The sequence below is a fragment of the Carcharhinus amblyrhynchos genome, chromosome 35 (assembly GCF_965287045.1).
Source record: "Carcharhinus amblyrhynchos chromosome 35, sCarAmb.v2.hapA, whole genome shotgun sequence".
Classification (NCBI taxonomy): domain Eukaryota; kingdom Metazoa; phylum Chordata; class Chondrichthyes; order Carcharhiniformes; family Carcharhinidae; genus Carcharhinus; species Carcharhinus amblyrhynchos.
The window spans coordinates 16,245,071-16,271,234 of record NC_137358.1 but is presented as its reverse complement, the minus strand read 5'-3'; the positions used below and the strand labels follow the sequence as shown (position 1 = coordinate 16,271,234).

Genomic DNA, 26,164 nt, shown 5'->3' with positions numbered 1-26,164 from the left:
GCTTGGGTCACTGTCTGTGCAGACTCTGCATGTTCTCCCCGTGTCTGCGTGGGTTTCCTCTGGGTGCTCTGGCTTCTTCCCACAATATATCAAGAACAGCTTTTTCCCTGCCGCCATCAGACTTTGTAATGGACCTACCTCGCATTAAGTTCTTTCTCTACATCCTAGCTGTGACTGTAACACTACATTTTGCACTCTCTCCTTTCCTTCTCTATGAACGGTATGCTTTGTCTGTATCGTGTGCAAGAAACAATACTTTTCGCTACATATTAATCCATGTGTCAATAATGAATCAAATCAAAACAAACTGAATCAGCTGTAAAGGAACAGTGCTTTATTGCACAAAATAAAGTAAAGCAAAAACTATAAGCCTGTGGTGAACACAAACAGGCCCTAACTGGGGACAATGCAATAATGGACCCTCTCAGGGGCTTGCTTTATACCTAGTATACCAGCTCCACCAGTCTGCTGGGAGCTCGTATTCTACCAGTCAATTAGTGATTCCCCTTGCAAAACATGCGGGTTTATCGCATACTCTTGCACTGTTCCAGTGAGATTTATTGAAGCTTGAGGAACATCATTTGATTAGGCAGTTTACAGCCTTCTGGATACCATAAGAAGTTCAATAATTTCAGACCATCATCATTACCCCTAGTTCTTTGTGACAGCAGCTGTTGGTGCTGATTCTGCTGTTGCCATTTACACCTCCTCTAGAGATATGTCTCTTTACTTATCCCATCCTATCTCCCATTTACCACCCCTTCTTGTTTTTGCCCCATCATTGCTTTGACCAGTTAATCTCTTGTAACTTCCATCCTATCTCAGACCTTCCCTTTTGTTATTTTTCCCGCTCTGCACCTGTCACCGCTGCTGCACTTGGTTCATGCGATTGATTCCAGGGTTGAGGGGTTTGTTGTGTGAAGAGAGAGTGAACAGTTTAGGCCGACACTCTCTGGAATTTAAAAGGATGAGGGGAGATCAAACTGAGGACCAAGATGGTAAAAGGTATGGATAAAGTAGACATAGAGCGGATGCTTCCTCTTCTGGGGCACTCTAGGACAAGAGATCATAGTCTTAGGATAAGGGGCAGCAAATTTAAAACACAGTTGTGTTTAAAAAGGGCTGTGAATCTGTGGAATTCACTATCCCAAAGCGTGCTGGATGCTGGGACTGTGAATAAATTTAAAGAGGAGTTAGACAGGTTTTTAACTGGTAATGGGTTGAAGGGAGAAGGCAGGAAGATGGGGATAAGAAGCATATCAGCCATGATCGATTGGTGGAGCGAATTCGATGGGCCGAATGGTCTAATTCTGCTCCTGTACCTTGTGAACTTATAAAACGGTTACATCTCTAACGATCGTCAACTGTAACAAGAATGTCGACAATCTGAAAGGATAACTCTGTTTCCCTCTCCACGGATGCCACCTAAGCTGCTGATTGTTTTCTGTTCCTGTGATGTACGGGAACCTCTGCAGAACGGTGAGTGGATGGGGGAAATGGAAACTTCTTTCGCCTGCGAATTGCGTTGCGAGTGACTTGGCTTGTGGACCGAACCCCCCCCACCCTTTGTTTGGCGTGTAAAGCTGTCTGAGGTTCCGCTGTCTGGGAGATTAGCAGCAGCACAAGTGAAACAGTGCAACTTCCACTCACTCAGAGAAGACCAAACGCCCTTGAGGAGCAACAAAACCCAAAAAAGAATGGCTCATCCACGCCAGTTTGCTCAGTGTAAAAGACCACCCCTGTTCTCCCTGGGGAAGGAGAGTTACCGACAGAGGAACACGGATTTAAGTGGCAAAAGAACCACAGGAAAGATCAGATTTGTGCATTATTAAGTGTTGAGCTGTGATCCAGAACGCACTGGGTAATGGAAGTAGAATCTCAGTAATAACTTGCAAAAGGATAGTGATAAGTACTTGAAGTGGAAGAGAAATAGAGGAAGGGAAATAGGTCTTCTCACACAGTGGTTAATGTCCCTGTTCTGAACCAGGAGCTCTACACATTCTCCCCGTGTCTGCCTGGGTTTCCTCCAGCTGCTCCGGACACGTCTATCCTACAATGGAGTTGGCGAGGTTGGGAGTTAAGGATGTGGCTTCCCAGCCCACACCCTCAACCCAGGCTGGAATGCTGGGAATGGGGCTGAAAATCCAGAGTCCCTTTCCCAAGTTCCCCCCCCACCCCGGCTCCATGAGAATCCAACCCGCTATCAACCAGGCACCGCCCTCCCCAGCAGCAAGAGAGGGGTGAGAACATGGAGCGCAATGCCACATGCTCCTAAGGGGAACCTGAATAAAGGCACCAGGAAAGAAGGTGTGCCGAGATGAGATGGGGGAGGGAGTTAAAAGCTGGCCCGCGGCAAAACCTGAGTCATTGCCGGAGAGGCGAGTAATTCACCTGCTCTGTGGCAGCCTGTTCCCTACAGCTGATCCTTCAGACAAATTAATACGTTCACAGTATTTTAGGTTAAAATGACGGCGGGCGGTGGCAGTCGTCACAGATGACGGTAATGTGCGCTCAACTCCTACACAAAGCCTTTCTAGGTCTGACTCAGAGCTTCTTGGTGTGTGTGTGACAGACCGCACTCTGAAACAGAGAGTGAGACACAAATGGAAACATCCTTCGAACAAAACAAGCATCACCAGCGTCAGTCCGCACAGCGACAAGCTGCAAGATTAAAGATCCACCAGTTCCAGTTCATCCAACCCCAGCCCAATCTCCACTTCCTCTTGTTCATTCTTTCGTGGGTGTCGCTCGCAAGATCCGCATTTGTTTTAAAGTTTGTTTATGAGTGTCACAAGTAGGCTTACATTAACACTGCAATGAAGTTACTGTGAAAATCCCCTAGCCGCCACATTCCTGTTCGGGTTACACTGAGGGAGAATTTAGCATGGCCAATGCACCCTAACCAGCATGTCTTTCGGACTGTGGGTGGAAACCGGAGTACCCGGAGGAAACCCATGCAGACACGGGGAAAATGTGCAAACTCCACACAGACAGTGACGCAAGCCAGGAATTGAAGCCGGGTCATAGAAATCATCGTAGAAATCCTACAGTATGGAAAGAGGCCATTTGGCCCATCGGGTCTGCACCAAACACAATCCCACCCAGGCTCTATCCCCATATCTCTACATATTTCACCCGCTAATCCCTCTAAAATACGCATCTCAGGACACTAAGGGGCAATTTTAGCACGGCCAATCAACCTAACCCTCACATCTTTGGACTATGGGAGGAAACCGGAGCACCCGGAGGAAACCCACGCAGACACGAGGAGAATGTGCAAACTCCACACAGACAGTGACCCGAGCTGGGAATCGAACCCAGGTCCCTGGCACTGTGAGGCAGCAATGCTAACCACTGTCCCACCGTGCCAAGCCCTAATTATCCCTTGAAATGAGTTTCTTACTCAGTCATTTCAGAGGGCAGTTAACAGACAACCACATTGCTGTGTCTCTGGAGTCACATGTAGGCCAGACCGGGTAAGAATGGCAGATTTCCTTCCCTAAAGGACATTAGTGAACCAGATGGGTTTTACGACAATCAACAATGGTTTCACAGTCACCGTTATTGAGACTAATTGAATTTAAATTCCTGCCAGTCCCTGTATCTCCAGAGTTTTTAAGGTGGCACAGTTAGCACTGTGGTTTAAGGTTAGCACTGCTGCCTCCGAAAGATGGGCTGGTTAGGTGCATTGGCTGTGGAAGAAGCCAGAGAGTGGTTATGGAGGATTGCTTCTCTGAGTGGAGGCCTGTGACTAGTGGTGTGCCGCAGGGATCGGTGTTGGGTCCATTGTTGTTTATCATCTATATCAATGATCTGGATGATAATGTGGTAAATTGGATCAGCAAATTTGCTGATGATACAAAGATTGGAGGTGTAGTCGACAGTGAGGAAGGTTTTCAAAGCTTGCAGAGGGATTTGGACCAACTAGAAAAATGGGCTGAAAAATGGCAAATGGAATTTAATGCAGACAATTGAGAGGTATTGCACTTTGGAAGGACAAACCAAAGTAGAACGTACAGGGTAAATGGTAGGACTCTGAAGAGTGCAGTTGAACAGAGGGATCTGGGAATACAGGTACAGAATTCCTTAAAAGTGACGTCACAGGTGGATAGGGTTGTAAAGAGCGCTTTCGGTACATTGGCCTTTATAAATCGGAGTATCAAGTAAAAACGTTGGAGTGTTATGGTAAGGTTATATAAGGCATTGGTGAGGCTGAATTTAGAGTATTGTGTACAGTTTTGGTCACCTAGTTACTTGAAGGATGTAAATAAGGTTGAAAGAGTGCAGAGAAGGTTCACAAGGATGTTGCCGGGACTTGAGAAGCTGAGTTAGAGAGAGAGATTGAATAGGTTACGACTTTATTCCCTGGAGCGCAGAAGAATGAGGGGAGATTTGATAGAGGTGTATAAGATTTTGATGGGTATAGATAGAGTGAATGCAAGCAGGCTTTTTCCACTGAGGCTAGGGGGAGAAAAAACCAGAGGGCATGGGTTAAGGGTGAAAGGAGAAAAGTTTAAAGAGAATATTAGGGGGGGGAGGGCTTCTTCACACAGAGAGTGGTGGGAATGTGGAATGAGCTGCTGGATAAAGTGGTAAATGTGGAGTCATTTTTAACATTTAAGAAAAACTTGGACAGGTTCATGGATGAGAGGGGTGTGGAGGGATATGGTTCAAGCGCAGGTCAGTGGGACTAGGCAAAAACTGGTTCGGCACAGGCAAGAAGGGCCGAAAGGCCTGTTTCTGAGCTGTAATTTTCTATGGTTCTATGAGTACCCGAACAGGCGCCGGAGTGTGGTGACTAGAGGATTTACACAGTAACTTCATTGCAGTGTTAATGTAAACCTTCTTGTGACAATAATAAATAAACTTAAACTTAGTGACATCACCACAACACCAGCGGACTTGCAAATTTACAATAGCTGTTTGTTGTTGTAAAGGGTGCGTGTTTGTTGTTCTAGATAGTGAGTTTGTGGTAATTATGGTGAGTTTGTGGTAATTATGGTGAGTTTGTGGCAGTTATGGTGAGTTTGTGGCAGTTATGGTGAGTTTGTGGTAATTATGATGAGTTTGTGGTAATTATGGTGAGTTTGTGGCAGTTATGGTGAGTTTGTGGCAGTCATGGTGAGTTTGTGGTAATTATGATGAGTTTGTGGTAATTACGGTGAGTTTGTGGTAATTATGGTGAGTTTGTGGTAATTATGGTGAGTTTGTGGTAATTATGGTGAGATGGTGGTAGTTATGGTGAGTTTGTGATAGTTATGGAAAGTATGTGGTAGTTATGGTGACTTTGTGGTAGTTGTGGTGAGTTTGTGGTAGTTATGGTGAGTTTGTGTAGTTATGGTGAGTAAATGGAGCATTGCAGCTTCTTGCCAGAATTGCAACTCGGAAAATGATTTGCTGGAAATATTCAATCCTGATGAACGAGTGGCCTCACGCACTCGGACACATGTTCATGTGGACAGGGGGATCACATTGTGAATGTTTTAAAAGGGTTTGGTGGGGTTCCTGGCTGAAGGGAAATGATTTGCCAAATATTAGCAGTGCAGGTGACCACTGCCTTAAAATATTTGCTGTTGAATCTGTCATGTCAGCGACAGAGGGAATTCGATTTAAGGCTATTGACAAAATCAATAGAGGAGAGATAGATCCTCTTTCCCTCAGCATGTTGTGAGATTCAGAATGCACTGCCCAAAAATGCAGTCAAAATAAATTCAATCGTAACTTGTAACAGGGAAATGGATATAAACTCAAGAAGGAAAAAAATTGCCAGCTTCAATTGTGTACTAATTGAAAAGCTTTTTCCAAAGAGTTGGCTTAGACACAATGGGCCGAATGGCCTCTCTGCACCATAACATTTGGAGATTCTATCTTTGCCGCTGGACATTTGCCGATTTCTCAGCTGATCATTATGGTATTAAACAAGTTTTACTAGTGGTCACTTGGTAGTATAGAACTTGAGTATTGTTGAAAAAGGGAGACCTGCTGTTGAAGCTTTTCTCTTGCCATCCGGACAAACACAAGAATACCAAATTTTAAAGGGCGCAACAACTTATACTGCATGAGAAGTGGGTGCGTCAATTCTGATTGGTCAAAGCATTGCCATGGAGAATGCAACAGGGAACTGTTCTTCTATTCTCACCTTATGTTAAACCGATCTTTCTCAACACCCTCACTGGGACTCTAACACTACATTCCGCACCCTCTCCTTTCCTTCTCCCCTATGTATTCTATGAACTGTATGCTTTGTCTGTATAGCGCAGCAGAAACAATACTTTTCACTGTATCCCAGTATGTGTGACAATAATAAATCAAATCAAACTGATTTGATTCAACCAAATCGCTAGAATGACAGAGATCGAGGGGCAATCTGATAGAAGATTATGAGGGACGTGGACAGAGTGGATAATCAGAAGCTTTTTCCCAGGGTGGAAGAGTCAATTACTAGCAGGAGTATGTTTAAGGTGCAAGGGGCAAGGTTTAAAGGAGATGTACAAGGCAGGTTTTTAACACAGAGGGTGGTGAGTGCCTGGAACTCGCTGCTGAGGGAGGTAGTGGAAGTAGATACGATAGTGAGTTTTAAGGGGCATTATGACAAATACATGAATAGGTTGGGAATAGAGAGATATGGTCCATGGAAGGGTGGGGGATTTTAGTTCAGTCGGGCAGAATGGTTGGTACAGGCTTGGAGGGCCGAAGGGCCTGTTCCTGTGCTGTAATTTTCTTTGTTCTTTTGTTGAAATCGGTAACAATTGTTACTTCCCATGAAATTTGCCATCCTTGTGTTTGTCCTGATGAATGCAAAATAAAAAACTTTGATAGCATGTCTCTCTTTTGAGCAAAATTCAAATTGTGTGTTACTAAGTGACTGTTGATAGACTGCCTGTCGTAAAGAGAGAGGGAGCAGTCTAATTCTATGGACTGGTGGGATTTATAGGGAGTGACTGATATAACTTGTCATCTTGGGAGTCCCATACGATACCTGCCTCAATTTCCATATATTGTTTAAGTTTAAAGTTTATTCATTAGTGTCACAATTAGGCTTACATTAACAAGGGGAGAGCAGCCTACGGGCATATGGGACTATGGTAACTTTGCCATTACCTTATCAGCTGGTTAAATGATGAAGAGGATGATCACTCATGGCTGGTAACTTCAGTTTAGCATCTGCAGAAAGAGTCGACAATGCAGACAGTGAGGCCCACGGGTTTAGAAGATGAGTGACAGCACCATTAGATTTCAGAAGATGCTTAAACAAATCTGACAGAGTTCTGCCTAGCGACACTGCCTTCGTACTGAAGTGAAGTTGAAGTTTGTTTATTCGTCACAAGTAACACCATGGTGAAGTTACTGTGAAATTCCCCCAGTTGCCACACTCCGGCGCCTGTTTGGGTCAATGCACCCTAACCCGCACATCTTTACTCTGGGTGCTCCGGTTTTCTCCCACAGTCTGAAAGTGCATTGGCCCGAACCAGCGCCAGAGTGTGGCGAGTAGGGGAATTTCATAGTGAATTCATTGCAGTGTTAATGTAAGCATTACTTATGACAAATAAATAAAGTATGTCTGTTCTCACAACTCAGATAAAGTGACATTAGTTACTCATCCAGGGCTTTGACAGAGGACTCAAAACATCAGCTCTTTTCTCTTGTTACAGACGCTGACAGACCTGCTGAGACTGTGGGAGAAAACCCACTCAGACACGGGGAGAAGATGCAGACTCTGCACAGACAGTGACCCAAGCCGGGAAATCAGACCCAGGTCTCCGGTGCTGTGAGGCAGCAGCGCTAATCACTGTGCAACGTAGTTGTAACAGTTTGCTTTGAAGCTGCGTGCTGTTACTATGTCGCTTACTGAGGCTGAAGATGAATAAACAGAAAAGTCTCCCACCTTGTGCTGAGGTCGCCCGGGGAGGGATGGAGTTGAAACAAGAGATTCACGCAGCCAAAAATGCAACAGCTTTTTGCTGACTGTTTCTTGAAGAAAAAGAAATTGTGGTGAGAGATAACAATATTTCCTTCACTCCCTCCTACACACGCCTCATTAAGACGTACTCCTTCAAAGGCATCTGTACCTTGTCTCTCTAATGGACATTTCATACCCTCACATCTCATCAACTCCAAATTTAACAATCCAGAACAGTCAGTGTAGCTGTCTGCAGCACTAATCAACCTTCACTCTCACAATGGTCCCAATTTCCAACGCTAACTATCCTTAACTGGTGTCAACTGGTTTTCGTTCTGGCGATCGGGACACTGGGAATAACTTCCCTGGCTCCTCTTGGAAATCGGACCATTGGATCTCTCACTCGAGGGATGAGAAAGGCTTGGGTTTACCTCCGGCCGCTCCGAAAGGAAAAGAGCATCGACAACAATGCAGCACTCCCTCACTGCAGTGTCAGTCTGCAAACTCAGCCATGGGCTTGGGTCACTGTCTGTGCGGAGTCTGCATGTTCTCCCCGTGTCTGCGTGGGTTTCCTCCGGGTGCTCTGGTTTCCTCCCACAGTCTGAAAGACGTGCTGATTGTCCATGCTAAATTCTCCTTCAGTGTACCCGAACAGGTGCCGGAGTGTGCTGCAGCTTCCCACAGTCTCTCTCCATTTAAATAATACTCAGCCCCTTTATTCTTCCTTCCAAAGTGCATCACTTCACATTTCCCTCCATTATATTCCACCTGCCAAGTTTTTGCCCGCTCACTTAACCTGCCCATATTCCTCTGTGGACTCTTTGGTCGGGAATTTCTGTTCATGTTCACCCCAAAACCAGAAATCCTGCCCGAGATCAATGGACATTTGCATGTTCTGTGTCCCGTCCGATTCCCATGGCAGGACAATAAAACTCCCCCTACTTGGTGTCATCTGCAAACTTGAGAACAGTACATTCACTTCCCTCGACCAAATCATTAATATATATTGTAAATATTTGTGGCCCCAGCACTGATCCCTGTGACACTCCATTAGCTGTCCTGAAAATGGCCCTCTTATCCCAACTCTCTGTCTCCTATCAGTTAGCAGATAATATAAACCACCAATAGTAAGCGTTCTTTTCTTACAGGGTAGCCTTTTGTGCAGTACCTTACCAAAAACTTTTTTGAAATCCAAGTATATTACATCTACTGGTTTACCTTAATCGATCCCACTCATTACCACCTCAATGAATTCTAAAAAATTTTCCCCTTCAATATGCCACGCTGACTCTGCTGGGTTATGTTATGTATTTCTAAATAAGGATATTACTTATTTATAAGTCACTCTAACCAGGCCTCGCAGTATCCTTTAAGTTTCAATAAGATCCCCCCTCATCCTTCTAAACTCCAAAGAGTATAGACCCAAAGTCTTCAACCATTCCTCATACGACAAGCTTTTCATTCCAGGGTTCATTCTTGTGAACCTCCTCTGGACCCTTTCCAAGGCCAGCACATTCTTCCTTAGGTATGGGGCCCAAAACTACAGTGTGGCACTCAGAACTGTACACAACTCTCCAGCTGAGGTCTAACCAATGTTTTGTATAAGTTCAGCATAGCCTCCTTACTCTGTGCCCCTACTAACAAAGCCCAGAATACTATGTGCTTTATTAACTAGAATACAAGAGCAGGGATGTACTTCTGAGGCTGTATAAGGCTCTGGTTGGACCCCATTTGGAGTATTGTGAGCAGTTTTGGGGCCCCATATCTATGGAAGGATGTGCTGGCCTTGGAAAGGGTCCAGAGGAGGATGACAAGAATGATCCCTGGAATGAAGAGCTTGTTGTATGAGGAATGGTTGAGGATTCTGGGTCTGTACTCACTGGCGTTTAGAAGGGGGGATCTTACTGAAACTTGCAGGACACTGCGAGGCCTGGATAGAGTGAACGTGGAGAGGATGTTTCCACTAGTAGGAAAAACTAGAACCGGGGGCACAACCTCGGGCTAAAGGGACGATCCTTTAAAATAGAGATGAGGAGGAATTTCTTCAGCCAGAGAGTGGTGAATCTGTGGAACTCTTTGCTGCAGAAGGCTTTGGGGCCAGGTCATTGAGTGTCTTTAAGACAGAGATAGATAGGTTCTTGATTAATGAGGGATCAGGGGTTATGGGGAAAAAGCAGGAGAATGGGGTTGAGAAAAATATCAGCCATGATTGAATGGTGGAGCAGAATCAATGGGCCGAGTGGCCTAATTCTGCTCCTATATCTTATGGTCTCTCTATCAGTGCTGCCATTTTCAATGATCTATGCACAGATACGCCCTGCTCTTGCACCCACTTAAGATTTTTACTCCTTATTTTATACCGTCTGTCCATGTTCTTCCTACAATAATGTGTCACCTCACGCTTCTCCACATTGGATTTCACCTGCCACCAAGTTGCCCAGCCTAACAACTTGCCTGTGTCCTCTTGTCATTCTACCAGGTCCTCTTCTCAGTTTACAACACTTCCAAGTTTAACCTCATCCACAAACTGTGAAACTGTTCCCTGCACAACACGATCTGATTCATTCATACTTGTGATGTGGAGATGCTGGCGTTGGACTGGGGTAAACACTGTAAGATTATCAGGAAAAGCAAAGGTCCAAATACCCGACCTCTGGGGAACTCCAGTGCACACCATCCTGACTTGGAACCACACTGCTGTTCCTTCACTGTCACTGGGGCAAAGTCCTGGAGCTTCCTTCCTCGGGCAGCACAGTGGCACAGTGGTTAGCACAGCTGCCTCACAGCGCCAGGGATCTGGGTTCAATCTCGGCCTTGGGTCATTGTCTGTGCGGAGTCTGCATGTTCTCCCCGTGTCTGCGTGGGTTTCCTCCGGGTGCTCTGATTTCCTTCCGCAGAAAGAAATCCCACAACACCAACTTAAAGTCCAAACAGGACTTTAAGTTGGTGTTATGGGATTTCTTTCTGTTTTACCCCAGTCCAATGCCGGCATCTCCACACCATTCCTTCCACAGTCCAAAGGTGTGTGGGTTAAAATTAAAGTTTATTTATTAGTCACAAGGAAGGCTTACATTAACACTACAATGAAGTTACTGTGAAATTCCCCTAGTTGCCAGGGGAATCCGAGGCCTGTCCCGGTCAATGCACCTAACCCGCACATCTTTCAGACTATGGGAGGAGACAGGAGCACCCGGAGGAAGCCCATACAGACATGGGGAGAATGTGCAGACTCCACACAAACAGTGACCCCAGGCCGGGAATTGAACCTGGGTCCCTGATTTTGTGAGACAACCATGCTAACCACTGTGCCGCCCAAGGCTGATTAGGTTGATTGGCCGTGCTAATTGACCCTAGCAGGTGGGATTATGGTCGGTACAGACTTGATGGGCCAAATGGCCTCTTTCTACACTGTAGGGATTCTAACAGCACTGTGGGTGTACCCACATCACATGGACTGCAACGGTTCAAGAGGGTGCTTCACAGGGCAATTAGAGATGGGCAACACATGCTGGTCCAGCCAGAAATGATGTGGAGATGCTGGCGTTGGACTGGGTTAAGCACAGTCAGAAGTCTCCCAACATCAGGTTAAAAGTCCAACAGGTTTATTTGGGAAGCACAAGCCACTAGCTTTCGGAGCGCTGCTCCTTCGTCAGGTGAGTGGGAATACCCTAGTCACCTGATGAAGGAGCAGCGCTCCGAAAGCTAGAGGCGTTTGTTACCAAATAAACCTGTTGGACTTTAACCAGCCAGAAATGCCAAAGTCCTGTGACAGAGTGAAAGGGGAGGCTCTGCGAGAATAAGTTGGATGAATTGCTGCAGTGCACAGTGTTGATTGTACATACAGCAGCCAGTGTGGGCAAGGTGGCTATTCAGGCCAGTGAAAAGGGGCATCAATGAAGAAAGATATTGTGCTTTGCATTGTGCCAAGCTGATTACTTTTGGCAAGGGTCGTTCCACTATCAACATGAGGTAGGTAAACATCACAGCTCCACTCCTGACCTTCAGAGTCTGGAATGGTCATTGATGTGTGTAGGGCTAATAACTCCCGCACTGATGTCCTGAGCCTCTGATAATCCCATCCTTTGTGTCAGGCAGACAGCAGTAAATCCAGCCTCCAGTGATCCCAGTTGTTCTGGGGCTAGACTGGTGCCACATTCAGTCCAAGGCTGTTTGAAGTTAGGGAGAGATTTGTCTTCTGTTTCAGCATTTATATGGTAAGGCATTTTACCATATTCAGGGACCCAGGGCAGCACAATAGCACTGTGGTTAGCACTGATGCTTCACAGCTCCAGAGACCTTGGTTCGATTCCCAGCTTGGGTGACTGCCTCTGTGGAGTTTGCATATTCTCCTTGTGTCTGCGTGGGTTTCCTCCAGGTGCTCTGGTTTCCTCCCACAGCCCAAAGACGTGCTGGTTAGGTTGATTGGCCATGCTAAAATTGCTCCTTAGTGTCCTGAGATGCGTAGGTTAGAGGGATTAGTGGGTAAAACATGTAGGGGATATGGAATAGGGCCTGGATGGGATTGTGGTCAGTGCAGACTCAATGGGCCGAATGGCCTCTTTCTGTACTGTAGGATTTCTATGAATCTGTATCTAGATCAATGTTGTGATGAGGGCTGGGAGCTGAAAGGTTCAATCATAACCAGTGGCAACTTTGTATTGGATGTAATGTGACCAATGGTAACAAGCTGTAAGAGTCAGCTGACCCAGTAAAATTACAGAATGACGTGACAGTCAGCTGACTCACTATAAATAAGAACCTGTTGGGAATTGCTGGGAGCTTGGATTGGCCCAGGGTGAGGCCCCAGGCTTGGAGTTTCTTTATTAAACCCTTTCTTTGCTTTATAAATTGGAGTAAGTGTTGATGTATTTTTATTGTCTACATTTGAATAATTACTTCTGAAGAAACATTTCCAACGCAAAAAAATACAAGGTAAAGTAATTTGCATGATCCATTTATGGTGCCTTTGATAACCTTATCATGTTCCAGAGTACTTCACAGATAACTACCTGCTTTGGAAATACTGCCACTGCTGTAGGAAACTTGGCCTGCAATATGCACACAGCAAGATCCCATAAATGGCAATGTGATACTGACCAGATACTCTATTTTAGAGATGTCAGATTGGGGATAATTGACTGGGACACACACAGAATCAGTGAATTGTTACAGCACAGCAGGAGGCCATTCAGCCCACCATGTGCCAACATTGCTCCAAACCTTTGGTTAGGGATTTACTAATATAAAAACCTCTTTGTGTAAGCTGTTTCTTTGGGGCTGAACGAATGTCCTTTGAAATGCTTACATATTCCGTGGCTGGAGTTTTACTGCCCTGTCCACCACGGGCATTGGAGTGGGCGAGGGGCGGACAATGGAAAGGTCCGTTGACCTCGGGTGGGATTTTTTTTGGTTTCGGGGAGGCGGTGAAATCCCATCCCATATTTCCATTCCTCCTGCAGCCCTTCCAAGGAACTGCTTAACCCCCTCCGCCCTCAGACTTTGGAAAATGGATGTTCCACCTGTGGCTCAGTGCGGCTTCCTTATCTCTGAGTTAGAAGGTCATAGGTTCAAGTCACTCCATAGACCTGAGCACAAAATCTAGGCTGATATTTCAGCGCAGTACTGAATAAGTGCTGCACTGTTGCACTGTTGCAGGTACTGTCTTTTGGACCATATGTTAAAACCAAGATGGGTTTCCTCCCACAGTCTAAAGATGTGCAGGCTAGGTTGATTGGCCATGCTAAATTGTCCCTTAGTGTACTAGGATGCCTAGGTTAGAGGAATTAGTGGATGAATATGTAGGGATATGGGGATAGGGCCTCGGTGGGATTGTGGTCGGTGCAGACTCGATGGGCCGAAGGGCCATCTATGATTCTAAGATCTTGTCTGCCCTTACAGGTGTATATAAAAGATCTTTGATTTGAGTTGATTTATTATTGTCACATGTATTAGCATACAATGAAAAGTATTGTTTCTTGCACACTATACAGACAAAGCATACTGTTCATAGAGAAGGAGAGAGTGCAGCACATAGTGTTACAGTCATCGCTAGGGTGTAGAGAAAGATCAACTTAGTACAAGGTAGGTCCATTCAAAAGTCTGCCAGCAGCAGGGAAGAAGCTGTTCTTGAGTCGGTTGGTATGTTATCTCAGACTTTTGTATCTTTTCCCCGATGGAAGAAGAAAGAAGAGAGAATGTCCGGGGTGCGTGGGGTCCTTGATTATGCTGGCTGCTTTGCCAAGGCAGCGGGAAGTGTAGGCAGAGTCAATGGATGGGAGACTGGTTTGCATGATAGATTGGGCTACATTCATGATCTTTTGTAGTTCCTTGTGGTCTTGGGCAGAGCAGGAGTCATACCAAGCTGTGATACAACCAGAAAGAATGGTTCATCTGTAGGTCCCATAGAATCATAAAATCCCTACAGTGCAGAAGGAGGCCATTTGGCCCATTGAGTTTTCGCTGATACCAATCCCACCCAGGCCCTATCCCCGCTTAGTTACCCTGCTAAACTCTCTGACCTATTACATCCCAGGACACTAAGGGTTAATTTAGCATGTCCACTCCACCTAACCCACACATCTTTGGAGTCTGGGAGGAAACCGGAGCACCCGGAGGAAACCCACACAGACACGGGGAGAATGTGCAAACTTCACACAGACAGTGATACAAGCCAGGAACCTGGGTCCTTAGCGCTGTGTGGTAGCAGTGCTAACCACTGTGCCACCCATGACATCTGATGGCACCATTTTGAACAGAAGTTGTCCCTGGGACCCTCGAGCAGCATCAGTCAAACAAGGTGACTTGTCATTACCAAGTTGATGTTTGTGAGTCCCTGCAAACTGGCTACATTACAGCAGTTTCACTCTGTTACGCCTTCTCCTCGTGACCCCGTATGTCCTCCATTTTCAAATAACAAGTGGCTGGGTCCTTTCTCCTTTACTGCTGTCTTGTATTTGGTTGTGTGCAACCTTTTCTTTTATAAGGAGGGGATATTGAAATGAGTTAACCTAAGCAACAATTACATATCTCTCCCTGAGCGTCGGCTTATTCCTGAGTACACTGCTCAGAGCTGAAGGTTGTCTTTGAGGTTGGAACAGTACACTAATGACTGGATAGGTTTGCACACTGTAGGGAGCTCCAAGTGCGACTGATGGATAGTGCAGGTTTACTTCACCCAGTTAAGGCCACAATTTGATTTAACTCTATCTCAACGATGATGAGCAGTTTTTCTCGCTCTGAGGTCAGCCCATGCAGATAATTATAGCTACCCTGGAAAAATCAACAGGTTAAATAAAGAAAGGCTTGCATTAGTACACTCACTGCCTTTCACAGAAGCTCAGGATATCCCAAACTGTCTTACAGGAAATGACATATTTTTGAGCAGTTTTAAAGTCTATTTATTAGTGTCACACGTTGGCTTGCTTTAACACTGCAATGAAGTTGCTGCGAAAATCCCCTAGTTGTCACACTCTGGCGCCTGTTTGGGTACCCTGACAGAGAATTTAGCACGGCCAATGCACCCTAACCAGCGTGTCTTTCGGTCTGTGGGAAGAAACTGGAGCACCCAGAGGAAGCCCACACAGACACGGGGAGAATATGCCAACTCCACAGTGACCTAAGCTGGGAATCGAACCCGGGTCCCTCGAGCTGTGAAGTGGCAGTGCTATGTACTGCTGTCCGCCACTGGTGTGTGTGTGTGTGTGTTCTGTACACCACACCTATTAGATCCTTCACTATTCCATCCATCTGGTCTCCACTGGATGCCTTTTCCCTCCTTGTATCCTCTCTCATCACTGAGGTGAATTAGTTTCTAATCAGTACGTCTATTCCACCCCTCTGCCAGCTTTCCTATTCATCCTGTAAACCTTATATTTAGCTCCCAGCCCTGTAAATTCCTGTAGCCATGCCTCAGTAATGGCTACAAATCATCTCTAATTTGAGTTTAAACCTGCAGCTCTTTTAATTTATTCCTTACATTCCGTGAACTTGTATATAAAACTCTTATTTGGGATGTACATTCTAAGCTGCCCCTTCAGCACTGATGCTTTATTCATCTGTTTATTAATCTTCACCTCTGGTTTAATCAGTATGGATTCTCAGAGGCTTTTTCCCAGGGCTGAAATGGCTGCCACAAGAGGACACAGGTTTAAGGTGCTGGGGAGTAGGTACAGAGGAGATGTCAGGGGTAAGTTTTTCAGTCAGAGGGCGGTGGGTGAATGGAATCAGCTGCCGGTGGTGGTGGTGGAGGCGAATTCAATAGGGTCTTTTAAGAGACTTTTGGACAAGTACGCGGAACTTAAATTGGTTCTTTACTGTCTGTCTCCTTGTTGAAACCATATTGAATTCCCCGAGGCCTCCCCCACACTTACTAGTTTAAAGTCCTTGTGACTGCCCTATTTATTCTTTCCACTCGGACACTGGTTTCAGATCTGTTCAGGTGGAGCCCATCCCAACAGTACAATTCCTTCCTGTCCCAATGCTGATGTCATTGACCTACACGATGGAATCCCTCTTTCCTGCACCACTCCTTTAGCCATGTGTCACTTCACTAATTTTCTTATCTCGATGCCAATTTGCATGTGGGAACTGTTCTCTAACTTTGTTCCATAGAAACATGGAAAAACTACAGCACAAACAGGCCCTTCGGCCCACAAGTTGTGCCGAACATGTCTCTACCTACTGGGCTTACCTATAACCCTCTATCTTACTAAGTCCCATGTACTTATCCAAAAGTCTCTTAAAAGACCCTTTTCGAATCCGCCTCCACCACCACTGCCGGCAGCTGATTCCACTCACCCACCACCCTTTGGGTGAAAAACTTACCCCGATATCTCCTCTGTACCTACTCCCCAGCACCCTAAACCTGTGTCCTCTTGTGGCAGCCATTTCAGCCCTGGGAGAAAACTTCTGAGAATCCACCCAATCAATACCTCTCAACATCTTATACACCTCTATCAGGTCACCCTTCATCATTCATCTCTCCAAGGAGAAAAGATCAAGCTCCCTCAACCTATCCTCATAAGCATGTCATCCAATCCAGGCAACTTCCTTGTAAATCTCCTCTGCACCCTTTCAATAGCTTCCACATCCTTCCTGTAATGAGGCAACCAGAACTGAGCACAGTACTCCAAGTGGGGTCTGACCAGAGTCCTCATATTCCCCAAACAGGACCTCTTGCCCACTCTTGCCTATGTTGTTGACCTCAATGTGGGCCACAACAACCAGACCCTCCCTCCCTCCCCCTCTCCAACACTCATTTAGGCCGATACGAGATGTCCCTCACCCTGCCACCAGATAGACAACACACCATGTGGGACTCTTGACCCTGCTTACAAAGGAGTATACAGTGATAAATAGGTGAGACGATGGAGATCAAAACACTGTGGGCAGCATGGCGGCACAGTGGTTAGCACTGCTGCCTCACAGCGCCAGGGACTCAAGTTCAATTCCGGCCTTGGGTCACTGTCAATGTGGAGTCTGCATGTTCTCCCCATGTCTGCGTGGGTTTCCTCCAAATGCTCCAGTTTCCTCCCAGACTCCAAAGACGTGCGGGTTAGGTTGATTGGCCGTACCAAATTTCCCCCTAGAGTCGGGGGTACTAGTTAGGGTAAATATTGTGGGGTTACAGGGATAGGGCTCGATGGGCCGAATGGCCTCCATCTGCACTGTGATGATCCTATAAAAACAAGGATGGGATTTGCAAACCTGCTGTGCTTAATGGTTAAGAGTTCAGATAGCACGGGAAGCCAAAACATTTTCATACTAAAACGGTTAAAACTCAATCGATTTGAATTTTTTTTTGTTTCTTAGTAACAGGTTGGGGAATTTGTGATGCTTCCTGTAGAGGCAGGTTCTGTTCTAATTCTAGGCCGTACGTGTGATACATCTTCCACAAACTTCATTCCAAGCCTGCAGGTGCTAGTGCACCAGGCCAGTATCACTGGCAACTTCTCAATCAATCTGCTTCGGAAAATCCACTGCCAAGGCGTAGCTCATTGTGCGCACCAGCCGCATAAATCTTTGTATAAATATGTGATCAGAATATTACCTTCAACCAATGCGTAACAATTTGAGTGAGTTTTGTAGACCTTTCCGTGGTAGGTCTTTACTTAAAGGATTTAAATAATGAGGATTCTGGACACAGCAGATAGGGACATATCTGGCCCCATTGGTGGAAGGATTAAGAACACAGATTTGAATTATTTTAGCGTTTATTAACAGGGCGTTTGAGTTTAAGAGCCGTGGGGCTCTGTTGCAGCTATACTGGAAGTTGGTGAGGCCACATTTGGAATATTGTGTTCAGTTCTGGTCACCTCACTCTAAGAAGGATGTGGAAGCATTGGAGAGAATGCAGAGATTTACCAGGATGCTGCCTGGTTTGGAGGGTAGGTCTTATGAGGAAAGGTTGAAGGAGCTGGCGCTTTTCTCTTTGGAGCAGAAGAGGATGCGAGGCGACTTAATAGAGCTTTATAAGATGACAGGGATAGATAGAGTGGACGTTCAGAGACTATTTCCTCGGGTGGATGTAGCTGTTACTAGGGAGCATAACTGTAAGGTTCACGGTGGGAGATATAGGAGGGATGTCCGAGGTAGATTCTTTACTCAGAGTGGTTGGGGTGTAGGAAGCACTGCCTGCTGTGATAGTGGAGTCGGACACTTTAGGAACTTTCAAGCGGTTATTAGATAGGCACGTGGAGCACACCAGAATGATAGAGTGGGATAGCTTGATCTTGGGATTAGACATAGTTCGGCACACAACATTGAGGGCTGAAGGGCCTGTACTGTTCTATGTTCTATTTGGACAAAAGACGCAATGGAGATATGAGGAGAAACATTTTTTCACAGTAAATGGTTGTGATCTGGATTGTACTGCCTGAGTGCATGGGTCAATCGAGGCAGTTAGGAGGGAATTGGATTATTATTCTGAAGAGGAAGAATGTGCAGGGGTATAGAGAGAAGGATATGGAGTGGTAGAAGTGTAAACTGCATCTTTGGAGAGAGCAGAGCTGACACGATGGCCCGAATGGCCTCCTTCTGTGGCGTAGCCGTTTTATGAAATATGGTGCCAGACATGGTATTGGAGCTGAGAAGATTTGTGGGTGCTTTTGAGATGTATTTGGACTTTCTCAAGTCCTATGATGATGGGCCGAATGGCTGTCTCTCGTCCTTGACGTTTCTGAATCCAAAGGCAGGGGACAATTGGCTGAGCTGCTCGCGTTTGACTGTTGTCCAGCGATTCCCGCTGAGAAGAGCATCTGTGAGAACGGTGGGGGTTTGGACAGACTAACCCTGTGCACTGATGCCTCCTCTTGCAAGATTTCAGGAGCTTGCTGACAATAGCGTGGCCAACTCTCCCTGGGAGCATTCATTGAGCTATAAAAAAATTCAAGGGCGAGGAAGAGGCCGTTCAGTTCATTGTGCCTAAGCCAGCTGAACAAGATCGATCCAGTCCAATCTTCTGAAGCTCCATAGGTTACTCCAACTGTGTATCCAAGTATTTATTAAATGTAATGGTTTCTACCTTTTGTGCAATGAGTTCCAGTTCCCCACCACTTTTTGGGTGGAAAAAAGATTTTTCTTAGTTCCCTTTTGTGGTTAGCACTGCTGCCTCACAGCGCCAGGGATCCCCGGTTCGATTTCCAGCTTGAGTCACTGTCTGTGCGGAGTCTGCACATTCTCCCCGTGTCTGTGTGGGTTTCCTCCAGATGCTCCAGTTTCCTTCTGAAAGACGTGCTGGTTAGGATGCATTGACCGTGCTAAATTCTCCCTCAGTGTCCCCAAACAGGCGCTGGAGTGTGGCAACTAGGGGGTTTTCACAGTAATTTCATTGCAGTGTTAATGTAAGCCTTATTTGTGACATTAATAAATAAACTTTAAATCCATTTGCTAATTTCTTTAAATCAACTCCCCCCCTTTATTGACCTAGGAAATAGGTCCTTCTTATCAACTGTATTTGGGTTCTTCATAATTCTATTCGCCTCAATTAAACTCCCCCTCTATTCCAAAGGGAACAACTCCAGCCAATCCAACCTTTCCTCACAGCTAAAATTCTCTAACATTCTCTCAGACAACATCCTCATAAATTTCCTCTGTACCCCCTGTGATACAATTACAGCATTCCTGCAATGTGGTGTACCGAGCTCAGTGAGAAGTCTCACAACACCAGGTTAAAGTCCTACAAGTTTATTTGGTAGCAAATAACACTAGCTTTCGGGGTTCTGCTCCTTCGTCAGGTGAGTGGGGAGTTCTGATCACAAACAGGGCATATAAAGACACACACTCAGTTTACAGAATACAGATTAGAATGCGAGTCTTTACAGCTAATCAAGTTTTAAAGGTCCAGACAATGTGAGTGGAGATAGCATTAGGCCTAGGTTAAAGAGATGTGTATTGTCTCCAGACAGGACAGGACAGTGAGGTTTTGCAAACCCAGGCAAGTCATGGGGGTTACAGATAGTGTGACATGAACCCAAGATCCTGGTTGAGGCTGTCCTCATGTGTGCGGAACTTGGCTATCAGTGTCTGCTCAGTGACTCCGCGCTGTCGTGTGTCGTGAAGGCTGCCTTGGAGAACGTTTACCCAAAAATCGGAGGCCGAATGCTCATGACCACTGAAGTGTTCGCCAACAGGAAGGGAACAGTCTTGCCTGGTGATTGTCGAGCGGTGTTCATTCATCTGTTGTCATAGCGTCTGCATGGTCTCCCCAATGTATCATGCCTCGGGACACAGTACTCCAGCTCTGACCTAACTAGTATTTTACACTGTTCTAACACAATCTCCAAGCTCCTATATTCTAACTAATGACAAAGTGTTGCGTGTGCCTTTTTAATCACCTTAACTATCTGGCTTGCTGTCTTCAGGGGTCAGTAGATATGAACTTCAAGGTCCCTCTGTTCCTCTGCAATTCTTATTATCCTACCACATAGTGTGCACTCCCTTGCCATGTTTTGCTCCCACCCCACCATTACCCCACACTTAGCATCATAGAATCCCCATAGTATAGAAAAAGGCCATTCAGCCCATCAAGTCTGCACTGATTCTCCAACAGAGGATCCCACCCAGGCCCTATCCCTGAAACCCCAAGTACTTATCCCACTAATCTCCCTAAGCTGCAGACCTTGGGACTAAGGAACAATTTAGCATGGCCACTTAATCCACACATCTGATTTTTTGAAAAATTTGATTTGATTTATTACTGTCATATGTATTAACAAACAGTGGAAAGTATTGTCTCTTGCGCGCTATACAGACAAAGCATACTGTTCATAGAGAAGGAAAGGAGAGGGTGCAGAATGTAGTGTTACAATCATAGCTAGGGTATAGAGGAAGATCAACCTAATGCAAGGTAGGGCCATTCAAAAGTCTGATAGCAGCAGGGGAAAAGCTGTTCTTGAATCAGTTGGTACGTGACCTCAGACTTTTGTATCTTTTTCCCGATGGAAGAAGGTGGAAGAGAGAATGTCCAGGGTGCGTGGGGATCCTTAATTATGCTGCTGCTTTGCCGAGGCGGTGGGAAGTGTAGGCAGAGTCAATGGATGGGAGGCTGGTTTGTGTGATGGACTGGGCTACATTCACGACCTTTTGTAGTTCTTGTGGTCTTGAGCAGAGCAGGAGCCCATACCGAGCTATGATACAACCAGGAAGAATGCTTTCTATGGTGCATCTGTAAAAGTTGGTGAGAGTCGTAGCTGACATGCCAAATTTCCTTAGTCTTCTGAGAAAGCAGAGGCATTGGTGGGGCTTTCTTAACTATAGTGTCAGCATGAGGGGGACCAGGACAGGTTGTTGGTGATCTGGACACCTAAAAACTTCTTACTATGCCCTAAAAGTAAGGCCAGTATTTGTTGAGACTCAAAGTTTAAATTCTCACATGATTCAAATTATGTTCTCAGCATTGAATCTCATTTGCTACTCTTCTCCCCACCTGACCAATCCACCACAATCTTCCTGCAGTTTACAGCTTTCTTCCTCATCCATCCACCGCACTGCAAACCCTTTGTGCTTTCTGTAAACTTCTTGATCTTGTTACCTTTATCTAAATGATTTAGAAATGCATGAAAAAATACAGAGCCAGCACTGAGTCTAGCAGAACCCTACTGGAAAGAACCTTCTAGTCACAGACAACCATTACCCTGGGGGTTTCATCACATGATTGATTAATCTGATATCAAGAAGAAATTAGATATCACTCTTGAGGCTAAAGAGATCAAGGGATATGGGGGAAAGGGTTTGGTTTGGTTTGATTTATTATTGTTACATGTATTAGTATATAGTGAAAAGTATTGTTTCTTGCGTGCTATACAGACAAAGCATACCGTTCATAGAGAAGGAAAGGAGAGAGTGCAGAATGTAGAGTTACAGTCATAGAGAAAGTGCAAGGTAGGTCCATTCAAAAGTCTGATGGGGAATCGGGATATTAAATTCAATGATCGGCCATGATTATAATGAATGGCAGAGCAGGCTTGAAGGGCCGAACAGCCCACTCCTGCTTCTAGTTTCTATGTTTGAGGTCACGTACCAACTGACTCAAGAACAGCTTCTTCTCTGCTGCCATCAGACTTTTGAATGGAACTACCTTGCATTAAGTTGATCTTTCTCTACACCCTAGCTATGACTGTAACACTGCATTCTGCACTCTCTCCTTTCTTTCTCTATGAACGGTATGCTTTGTATAGCGTGCGAGAAACAATACTCTTCACTGTACGCTAATACATGTGACAATAATAAATCAAATCAAAAAGTCTTGTAATTGGTAAAAAGTTAAGCTAATTCTTTTCATTATATTCTAACTGTGTCCTTAAATAAACTCTGTGCGATAAAAGCTTCCTAGTGGGTGACTTGAATCAACCTGGAGTGAACCACTTCCTACTCACCAATGCCAAAATCAAATATAAAATTTAGGATCCAGGCTAACTTCACAAACACTTTGGAGTCTGTAGTTTGAGCCTTAATATCTATTCTCACATATGAAAATTGAAATCCAGACAAGGCATTTGGGGTGTAAAAGAGGCTCGTAGCTCCCACCCCTGAAAGCAGACTGAGCTATAAGCTTATCCAGAATTAGTTTTGTACTGCACACTAACTCTGAAGTTTATATAGCAATGTGGTGCTGACCACACACAAAAGCAAGGCTGCAGGTTAGTGCTGCTGATTTCACTCACATCAGTGAGGGCTATGTGTGTGTGCGTGATCTTGAAAGTTCAAGTGTTAACCATCATTGCTTCAGTTCTCTGATTCGCAGCCTCCAACCTCCAAGCTCAGGGGCAGCACGTAGGCAATGGAAATGACAGAAACACGAAAGCTACAATTCACCATAAATTATTTCTGAAGCTTTGACAGGAGCAGCGCAAGCGGTTTGCTTGTCTGAACTGCAAAAAGAACTTGTGGTTAGATCCGATGCGCTCCTTTCATCGAATCCCGACCGTGCGGAAGGGGGCCATTTGGCCCATCGAGTCTGCACTGGCCACAATCCTACACAAGCCCTATCCCCATAAACTCACATTACCCTGCTAATCCCCCTGGCAATTTAGCACGGCCAATCAACCTAACCTTCACGTATTTGGACTGTGGGAGAAAACTGGAGCACCCAGAGGAAACCCACGCAGACACAGGGAGAACATGCAAACTCCACACAGACAGTGACCCGAGCCCAGAATCGAATCCAAGTCCCTGGCACTGAGGCAGCGGTGCTAACCACTGTGCCACCGTGCCATCACCAGCATGGAGTACCTATGAACCCTGGGTTAGCCAGCCTACACTGGCCCCTGGTCCAACAATGTTCTGGTTTTAAGAAGCCTATTCCGGTGTTGAAAACGCCCTTCACCCCGGCTCTCCCTTTGCAATTTCTGTTTTTGGATACGTTTATTGAATAGTTTCTTATATTTTACAAACACACACAGATACAGATCCTCACAGAGCTTGCGTATACGTTCCAATGCGATTGGGCACAGGGCTCTCTGTGGCCAGGGGATAAGCTCCTGGTAACCCCGGAACCCCCATCCTGACCAAGTCCTGCCTGATCCCACCCCGTCTGAGTCTGGTCTGATTGCACCAGGAATGACAGGAATAATATAAGAACAAAGAGGCAGAGGAACGCTGCTGGAGAACCGAGTGAGCACCCAAACAACCCAGGCTATAAGCCAGCAAGCGGAGAAAGGAGAGAGAGAGACAGCGAAGGAGGGAGAAGCAGCAGAGTGAGAGGGAAAAGAGAAAAGTTTCTTGTGTTGGTCCCCACACCTCAGCAGGGTGGGCAGGCATACTTGGGTAAAGGGCCAGGATGCATCCATCAACTGGGGGAGCGGGAGGGGTTCTGTGGGAGCACACGGAGGGGGTCCTGGGGCCATCGGGTATCTACTCGCCCAGCTCCAACTGCAGCATCCCAACATGCACAATAAACGATTGCCGGATCTTCCAGAACTTAGCACTGGACCCTTGTGTTCCCTCTCCAATTGAGACTAACCCTAATCAAGGACAGGGTAAGGCAAGATTTTTGGACTCTGCGTCCTTGAACGGTTTCCAGAGAGAGATAGACCTATTCTAATAAAAAGATAGGGAAAGAGGGATACGGGGAACAGGTGGGGAGGTGGATTTGCGACCAGAGAGATCAGTTATGACCGCAGCACGGTGGCACAGTGGTTAGCACTGCTGCCTCACAGCGCCAGGGACCTGGGTTCGACTCCCAGCTTGGGTCACTGTCTGTATGGAGTCTGCATGTTCTTCCCGTGTTTGCGTGGGTTGACTCTGGATGCTCTGGTTTCCTCCCACAGTCCAAAGGTGTGCAGGTTAGGTGGATTGGCCATACCAAATTGACCCTAATGTCAGGGTAAAGGCCTGGGTGGGATTGTGGTTGGCACAGTGGGCCGAATGGCCTCCTTCTGTACTGTAGGGATTCTATGATTGAGTGGTGGAGCGAGCTGAATTTGCTGACTTCTGCTCCTAATTCCTGTGTTCAATGATTGTTGCCACCAAAGCTAAGATCAATGTAGAAATGATCGTTTATGGTGGAACAGATGACAACAGCGTTAGCAGAAAGGTAACTCATTGTGTTCCGTTGAGAAAGTCACTAACAGATGCAGCATGGACCAGTAACAGGGCAGGGGATTATTGGAGTAGCAGGAAGGTGAGTGCAGTCATAGAAGACTGTGCGAGCATTTTGGCTCCCCCCACCCCATCAACGCCCTACCTTAAGTTGATCTTTCTCTACACCCTAGCTATGACTGTAACAGTACATTCTGCACTCTCTCCTTTCCTTATCTATGAATGGTATGCTTTGTCTGTATAGCCCGCAAGAAACAATACTTTTCACTGTATGTTAATAACAATAATAAATCAAATCAAATCAAAAAGTATTCCAAATGTGGCCAAACCAACATTTATATCAGTGTAACATAACATTTGTACTCGTCTGATGAAGGCAATTAGTGTATGAAACTACCAAATGCAGTGTTATTGTGATGGTTTCACATTCATTACAAATAAAGAACAAAGAACAACACAGCACGGGAAACAGGCCCTTTGGCCCAACGAGCCTGCGCTGCCATTTTAACATTGTGCTTTTCCTCTTCCACCCTTGGCCCACGTCAATGCTTATGGCACTCCACATTGGAAACCAGATTGAGGGGAGAATAATTTAGGGACAATTTGTTACACCAATCAGCCTAAGAGCACATCTTTGGGGTGTGGGAGGAAACCGGAGCACCCGGAGGAAACCCACGCAAGCACGGGGAGAATGCGCAAACTCCCACAGACACTGGCCCAAATCCATGTATCTGCACAGCAAACAGTGATAGTCACTGAGCTGTTGTGGTGCCCATCTGCTGGTCCAGTTTTAAGCGTACACAAACAACGCGAAGTACTAGGCTACTCTCGAAACATCCAAGAGCAGCCCACGCGCGTGTATGCTGCATGATGCAAGAACACAGCGGGAGAATATCCCAGTTTATTCACCCTCCCCTCATAGCAAATACCCTCCGTACCAGGCAATATCCTGGTAATCCTCTTCTGTACCCCCTCCAAAGCCTCCACATCCTGCTGGTAGTGTTCTATGGACACTGACATTCTGAAATACAAGCGGAAACTGCTGGAAATACTCAGCGGGTCTGGCAGCACCTGTGCAGAGAGAAGCAGCCGGAATCCTCTGGCTGTTCTCGCCGGATTCTCTGACGGCAGCGCACCCCAACCTGCGGGTTTCCCCCCCCAGCGTGGGGGGGAATTTCTATTCATAGCGACGGGACTGGAGAATCCGGCTGCTAGCAAACAACTCGC

At 46.0% G+C, this 26,164-nt stretch overlaps 1 protein-coding gene across 1 annotated transcript in view; it reads right to left on the bottom strand.

Annotated features, from left to right (window-relative positions):
* Nucleotides 1–26,164, bottom strand: part of LOC145361577 (ankyrin repeat and fibronectin type-III domain-containing protein 1-like) — a 109,527-nt gene that overhangs the window by 66,066 nt on the left and 17,297 nt on the right. Inside the window, exon 2 of the mRNA XM_080217416.1 lies at nt 7,102–7,164. The gene's annotated coding sequence lies outside the window, so the exon portion shown is untranslated. The remainder of the gene's footprint in view (nt 1–7,101; nt 7,165–26,164) is intronic.